This window comes from Macaca fascicularis, chromosome 8, assembly GCF_037993035.2.
Source record: "Macaca fascicularis isolate 582-1 chromosome 8, T2T-MFA8v1.1".
NCBI classification, from domain to species: domain Eukaryota; kingdom Metazoa; phylum Chordata; class Mammalia; order Primates; family Cercopithecidae; genus Macaca; species Macaca fascicularis.
In genome coordinates this window covers 104,847,163-104,854,819 of record NC_088382.1, presented here as the reverse complement: position 1 = coordinate 104,854,819, position 7,657 = coordinate 104,847,163, and the positions used below count along the sequence as shown (strand labels likewise).

The 7,657-nt window shown below is 47.8% G+C and overlaps 2 long non-coding RNA genes across 3 annotated transcripts; both read right to left on the bottom strand.

Moving 5' to 3' along the window:
- Positions 1 to 666: 666 nt before the first annotated feature.
- Positions 667 to 2,893, bottom strand: LOC141407438 (uncharacterized). The gene is made up of 3 exons (XR_012416549.1): positions 2,754 to 2,893; positions 2,339 to 2,398; positions 667 to 793 (listed from the first exon to the last, which is right to left on the bottom strand). It is a non-coding gene; the product is annotated as an uncharacterized lncRNA (long non-coding RNA).
- A 150-nt stretch (positions 2,894 to 3,043) lies between these two features.
- Positions 3,044 to 7,389, bottom strand: LOC102145470 (uncharacterized). 2 transcript variants are annotated; one of them, XR_012416548.1, is made up of 4 exons: positions 7,309 to 7,389; positions 7,108 to 7,139; positions 4,872 to 5,645; positions 3,044 to 3,250 (listed from the first exon to the last, which is right to left on the bottom strand). It is a non-coding gene; the product is annotated as an uncharacterized lncRNA (long non-coding RNA). The 2 variants fall into 2 exon arrangements; XR_010577410.2 differs by lacking the exon at positions 3,044 to 3,250 and having other exon boundaries at positions 5,469 to 5,645; positions 7,061 to 7,139.
- Between the last annotated feature and the right edge of the window lie 268 nt (positions 7,390 to 7,657).

Here is a 7,657-nt window from a genome sequence, read left to right as displayed (position 1 = left end):
GAAAAGGAATCACAGGTTTATAAGATTGTCGAACAAGAGCAATTGGCATAATGAAGGGAAGGGCCTCGGGGAAGACTTTCAGGGACACCTGAAGTACAACTAGGAGCTTATCAGAGGAAGGGGAGAAAGGGGTTCAGGCAGAGGGAACAGCAAGTGGCAAGGCCTTGAAGTGGGAAGGAACATGGTACATCTGGGAAATATCAAGATGACAAGTCTGAACCTTGTACACACCTAACTTGTTGGGCTCCTCGTAACGGGTTCACCTGCCCACCTGCCCTACCAGGAGGAAGCCCTAGAGGGTGGGCTTCACATCTGACTCACCTCTGCCTCTTACCAGCCGCAGGACAGTGCCCAGGGAGAGCTCAGGACATTTCTGATGAAGGAAGTGAAAATGGACCTAACAAAAGTATCGCTTGTTGTTACACTCAGGGTTGGGGTCCAGCCCCAGCTGAGGTCCGAAAGGTGTGGGTGGATGAGCAGATAGCTGAAAGAACATTCGGGGGGCTGAAGGCAGGTGAAATGTAATTTTATTCAGGAGCTCTCTCGTCAGCAGCTTACACTAGCTCTTTTACACTGTTCACCTTTATTTTGGCTGCCTGCTCCGGCTCAGCGGTTCCTCTCAGCAGCCAGCTCCCACACACACCTGCGTGGCCAGCTCTCCCTTGCCTTCAGGGTCAGCAGCTGAACTCCTTCTCTCTCTGGGTATGAGTAGGCTGAGCTGTGTCCTGGTTCCCCCTGTCCATCTGCAAAGTCGGACAGCTCTGGCTCTCTCTCTCTCTGGGTGCAAGTGCGCCTGTACGGAGTCAGCAGGCCAATTAAGCTTTTACAGACAATAGTGGCATAGGGCCAAGGCATGGCCTTCGCATGTTATGGCTACATGGCTGTGATAACAAGCAGAGCTATATGCCTGCACTCTAAACTCACTGAGTCATGCAGGCCTGGTTATCCACCTCAGCCTATTCTTAACCAAAGCACATCCATATACCTTACCCATGTAAACTGGGAGGCTCTCTGCCCAGGCAAGCTTATCCTCAGGGAAGGGGTTGGGATGGAACTCCCTTTCCCCAACTCATGTTCATGCCAGACTCCCCGGCCTAATGGGCAGCGGGAGTGACACTGCCACCACTGACCAGCTCCCTTCAGGTTTCCATCCCCTTGGTGAGTGTGGCGGATAGCCACCTCCTGATCCCCACTACCTGTAGCTGCCACAAATACCGAAAAGAGGGAGGGGCACTTTGCTACTGCATCCAGGATTCTGAAATGAGGAGTTGATCCCGGATTATCCAGGTGGCCCTAATAAGGCGGAGGCACACACAGGAGAGGAGAAGGCGATGTGGCCGTGGGGGCAGAGACTGTGACCACAGCCAAGAAACGCCGCAGCTGCCGCAGCCATCAGAGGCTGGCTCCCCTAGAGCCTCCAGAGGGAGCGCAGCCTGCCAGCACCTTGATTTCAGCCAGCAACACTGATTGTGGACTTCCGGCCTTCAGAACGGTAAGAGAAAAAATGCATACTGTTATAAGCCACCAGGTTTGCAGTATATGTTACAGGAGCCACAGGAAGCTAAGTCAGTGAGTGGCCTCATAGGATTCAACAAACATTTAGCAAGTGCCATACATGGCAGGCACTGTCATAGGTGCCAAGATGCAGCTGTGAACAGGACAGGGCAGGGCCTGCCCCGTGGAGCTACAACCCAGTCAGATTACTTCCTGAAAGAGTGGTGCTTCCAATAATTACGGATGAGCATCACAGGTAAGCAGGAAGCAAAACTGGTAGCTCAAAAAAACCACACAGACCTCCATAAAATAGTGCCAATTCCTGTGCAAATTACATACAAATGCACTTGTTAAGACAGATGTCACCTTCAGAGAAAACACAAGACTATCTAGATCCCAGCTGCACGCCAGAAAGCCCGAGGGAACAGTACAGGTCAGAGGGAGCGGGCAGAGTCCTAGACACACTGCCTTTCTTCCCCTTCAGGGGGTTCAGCCTCCTGCAGAGGAGTCAGGTACAGTCATCACCATTGCAGCTGCAGCCCCACAGAAATGGCCTAACCCCTCAGGGAGGGCCCCTAAAGGAAAGTGCCCTGAAAGAGCGGCTTTCCAATGTTTACACAGAGATTACATGGAATTTACACCAAACTTCAGGGTGAGGTCATGACCCTGGGCGAAGGCTTGCTTCAGACGAGTCAACACATGTTGGACCTCAGAGACTCCAGCAAACAGCTTGCTTTCCCACAAGTAAGTTGGTCACATCAGGCGGGCAGTGACCTCATGTAATCGCCCAGTGTGGTGAACTCCACAACAACCATCCCCGTACAACCCGGGCATTACCAGATACCTGATGCTGCAAAATATCTGCTGATCTTCTTGGCCACAGGACTCGCTCTGTCTGAACAACCTGGGAGGAGGAGTCAGGGTGGGGCAGGGGGAGGGAAGTGGCCAGGACCCTCCTCATGCTGCTTCTGCTCCCTCATCCCATGACCCTGGTGAGCTCCAACCTCCAGGCCAGGCTTAACAACACCCCTTCTTTCCATCTCTTTTGAGGATTAAATGAGACAACAGATGAAAATACACTGAAAAGTGTTAGGTGCTAAACCCAGGCCGAGTGATGCTTTTAACCTGGAACTACTCAGTTGCCTCTGAAAGCAATGAACTCTATGCTGTCTTTGCAGGTACAAAAAGAAATCTTCCACTAAATTGTGTTTCAGTGGCTACAACTATGTGTTAGCTAATTCTTCCACCCTCTCACCTACCTCCAACTGCTCCAGGTGTGCAGCTATGTGGCAGTTTCAAGAGTCGGGTACTATGTAGTAAAGAATTGACCTTATCCAGAGATGTCCGGCCATTGCCGGAGGTTCCTGGGAGGTACCTCTAAGTCCTGGGGATGTCCTGCCTGATAAGAGTATCTTTGTTTGCTTGGGGAGTCTTGAACCATATTGAAAAGCCTAACAGCGTGATTTATACTGGGGGTTTTCAGCCACAAAGCATCAGCTTGACCTGCAGAAGGGCTGGAGATGAACGGTCAGTCACATAGGGAGTCCACCATGTCTACCTGCCTGAGACCCAGTAAAAGCTCTGTACACAAAGGCTCGGGTGAGCTCCCTGGGGGGCAGTATTCCACGTGTACTGTCACATATCCTGGCCAGGAAAAGTTGGCGCTGCCCATGAGTCTACTGGGAGAGGACAGCCGGAAGCTTCCCTTTCGGGACTTTCTGCTCCATGCACTTCTTCCTTTGGCCCATTCCTTCCACTGAAATAAAAAATAAGTGTAACAGCTTTCAGTTGGGAAGTCCTCCTGCTGATTTATCAGATCTGAGTGTGATCAGACCTGATCCCCTCCCACTCTCACCACCCCTCAACAGACAATTGGTGTCAGAAGTGAGGTGATCCTGGGGACAGCCTTGCACTCTGTAACTTCTTAACTCTTTTTGTACCACGGACGCCTTTGGCAGTCTGGTGAAGCTGTGAACTTTTCTGAAGATGATTATTAAATGCACAAAATAAGATATATAGTATCCAAAAAAAACCAGTTATGTTGAAATGTATCAAAATATGTGCTTCTTTATTAAGATATTAAATAATAAGTTATAGTAGAGATTTACTATCTACCATAATTTTGAAGTAGCAACGAACAGCCAATATTTCGAGATATCTGCAACAACTATAAAGAGATGCAGATTTAAACCAGGCATGGTGGCTCACGCCTGTAATACCAGCACTTTGGGAGGCCAAGGCAGGCAGATCACTTGAGGTCAGGAGTTTGAGACCAGCCTGGCCAACATGGCAGAACCCAGTCTCTACTAAAAACACAAAAATTAGTCAGGCATGGTCATGGGTACCTGTAATTTCAACTATTCGGGAGGGTGAGGCAGGAGAATCGCTTGAACCCAGGAGGCAGAAGTTACAGTGAGCCGAGATGGCACCACCGCACCACTCCAGCCTGGGTGACAGAGTGAGAGACTGTCTCAAAAAAAAAAAAAAGATGTAGATGTATATTAGTGTCAGCATCACAGGTGATGTATTTTGTTTCCTATATTCATAATTGAAATTAATTCTAAATTTCAATTAGAGGTCAGTGGAAATAAAGGTCTAATGTTTTTTTCTCATCCACAGTCACAAACCCCATAAATTCTATCCCTAGACCACCAACGGGTCCAGGGGCACCAGATTAAGAAGCCTAATCTAGGACTTGGATGATTATTTCACCCTTCCTAGCAGCTTAAGTTGAGCTGTCGTTGTCAATGTTGTTTTTAATGATAATAATTGTAGCTAATCCTCACTGAGCATTTGCTCTATGCCCAGCATAATGAATGTGAAAGTGCCATACACATATGAACCATTATTTTTATGTCATATCACTTAACGAGCTTTCTGATTGAGTTAGGAAAACAAGAGCTATCAATTTCGGCATGCTTAATATGGGTGAGGCACATACCAAGCACTTACAATGCATGCTTTCATTAGGCCTCACAGCAACCTGATGAGGTGGAACTGTCATTCCTCCCATTTTATAGACAAGGAAAGTGAGGCTTTGAGAGTTTAAGCAGCTTACCCAAATGATAAGGCTAGTAATTGGTGGAGCAAGAAATTCAAATCAGGTGTCTGACTCAAGACAGAGCACAGTTCACAAAAGTTAGCAGAATGGCACTCGGCAAACCAGGATGGCCATGGCGGTGCCACTGGATGACCTGACCACAGTGGTCCTGTGTCCAGACAGAAAAGACTGACCACTGAATGGAAATAGAGATAACTCAGCACAAGGTCCTGAACTGCATGGATTAATAAGTCAATGATTACTGAGGCTGTGGGGAAGTTTCTGTGCTAATCATTAGTGTTCCGATTCCAGAACCATAGGGGTCACAAAGATTAACCTGCTCAGTGAAGATCTTCCTGGTTTCTCTAAGGGTGCCCTTGATTGGCACACAAAGGATCCTGTGGGTGCTTCACAGCCTAGCAGCATCCTCAGTATCAGGCCATGTGGTCTTTGCTCTCTCCAAAATCATCATTATCATCATCATCATCACCTCAGAAGGTTCTTACTTGGAATGGACTGCAGATTCTACAGAGCAGCGATTGGCATCCAAGCCCATTCAAGGACCAGGATGCCCTACAAAGGCAAAGGCAGATGGGGAGGGGAGGGCTGAGACAGAGGCAGGGAAAAACAAACCTTACAAGACAAAATACAATACAGGAATGGAAATGATGTGGCACCAATGCCACCACTCCCCATTACCGCATGCAGTAGCAGAGATGCTACTCATAGTAACACTCGTAGGACACTATATAATTTCCCCTTAAATGAGCTCGATGCGGCCTCAGAATCCTTCTCAACACAGCTCTCTAGGTAGCTACAACCAATTGGTTGAACTTGACATACAGGTTGCAACCTATTTTTCATCGGATCCATGATACCAAAAGGAAAGAAGAAAAGTTATACTCTTGAAACAATGACATAAAACAAGAGTAGCTAACACTTATTGAGCATTTATTCATGCCAATTCCTGTTCGAAGCACTTTACATGTATTACTCACATTTTCTTCTCACTACAACAATCTTATGATGTGAATACTATTATCAGCCCCATTTTCCATAAGAGAAACCTGAGGCACGAATCGGTTGTTCCATATGACTTGTTCCATGTCACCTAGTGAGAAGGGAGTAAAGTTAGGTTTTGAATCCAGGTGGTCTGGGTCTAAAACTTGCATATTTAATTAGCCACTATGCTGTACTCATCCTGTCCATGTGCTGGGGGTGTTTTTAGCTATTGATCATTGCAAAAGACAAAGATGAAATGGCTTTATAGTTTTGCATCTTGATATAAGCAGAAGTGACATATAACATTCTAAAAGACTGTTCTCTAAAGTTTTCAGAGAGATGCTTTTGTCAGTCAATGCACTTTGCTCTGGTCCTGCTTCTCAATGTGGCCAATCTCTTCACTTTTTACTTCCCCAATGCAGCTCATCTGTATGCCCAGAGCTGGCCATACCAGAGCCCAGCACACAGCATCTACATTGAAGACTCCTGGCTGAGGCAGGGCCTCCCCGCTCTCCCTCCTCACCTTGTCAGGTCCTCCAGTGCCTGTGTATTTTCCCGACCCAACTGCTTGCCTATTTACAGATCCCTGGCACAGTCTAAAGTGGCCCAGCTAGACCTGGAAGCCCCCAGAATCCAGGTATTCTGTTAACATCAGGTGTAGAGGAGAACAGAGGCAGAGAAAGCCAGCTCCACCCCTGCCCATCGTGCTGATGGCAACAAGTCAAACCTCCAAGAAAACAAGTTCAGTGCCAGAATCCAAGCACTTAACTCGGCCACCATATTACATCTTTTATAGACAGAACTGAGGGGAGCTTTAGGAGAGGGATACAACCCATCTCAGCAACAGAAAAAAACCCATACATGCCCTTGTAGGTAGCTGCTCTTGGCAGCAGAAACAGGTGTGTCCTTTGAGATGGCCCCAAGGTCACTTCCAATCCCCCTCAAGGCTCCAAGCTCAGTGACTGCTGGCCAAGGCAGCCAGCAGGTGGCCGTGGCAGAGCGGGTGAGGTGCTGTCCACTTTGCCTCCGTTTCTGCTCAGACCAAGAGCACGGCCTCTTCTATGGGTGTAGGGGTAGAAATAAGAACTAGACCAGCAGCTCTGCATGATTAGTACTGGTGGTTCTAGTTATGACCCAGATTGGCATGGGGCCCACTAGGCTCCCACACCCAAATCCTGACAGGGAGTGAAGTAGAAGCAGAGTACGGGCGGGTTGGAGGATCTGGCTGGCTCAGTCCATCAAAACCAAGTCAGCATCAGCCGCCATTTGGAATTAACTCGACTTCCTCTATTCCTACCACCCATGCAAAAGGCAAATTTTCAGAAACCCTATTTAAAGCTCTCCAAGCACTTTCAATACATTTTGTAGAGTGCTTTGCAGTATATAATATTTTTCCTTTTGTATGTAGTATTTTATTTATTCTTATATGAAGTCTGAGAGCATGAGGGCAGATCTCTATGAGGAAGACAGAGTGGAAAAGCCACCAGCACACAGCAAGAAAGATAGCAGAAAAAAAATCCTAACCCAGATCGGACCCACTGCACCAAGCCAACTCCCCGCTGTGCTGATACCTCACAGGTGGTTCATTCATCCTGTAGAGTTCCTGGGTGTATAAGAAGCAGACGCAGAATTAGACATGGATCTCTGGGATCCCCTCACCCTTCCCTAATTGGCTGCCTGGCCCTTTGCCTCCCTCTTCCCTCACTCCCTCCACCTCCTCCCATCCTGGTAATTACCACTGGAGCAAATAAGTTAGGCCATTAGACACTCACCAACATTTGGTCAGCTTGCACCTAGCACTGGCAAGGCAGGGAGCAGCTGAAATGAGAGGGTTAGGCAACCCCGTCTCTACTGGGATTATAAATGTATAATTCTCTGCACTTATCTCTAGCTTTTTTGTAGAGAAAGCATTTCACAAATAGGTCAGGCTTAGGGTGAGTCAGACAGACAGAAGCCATTCACATCTGCTGAGGTCAAGAAAACCAGGTGGAGAGAAACATTCTCAGCAGTTCCCTGTGGCCAACGTGATCATGGTCATGTGCAATTCTGGTGAACCCCTTGCTTTGGGAAGTTTTCCCAGAAGCTGTCCAGAGGGCTCCAGGCACAGAACTTTGAAAGCAC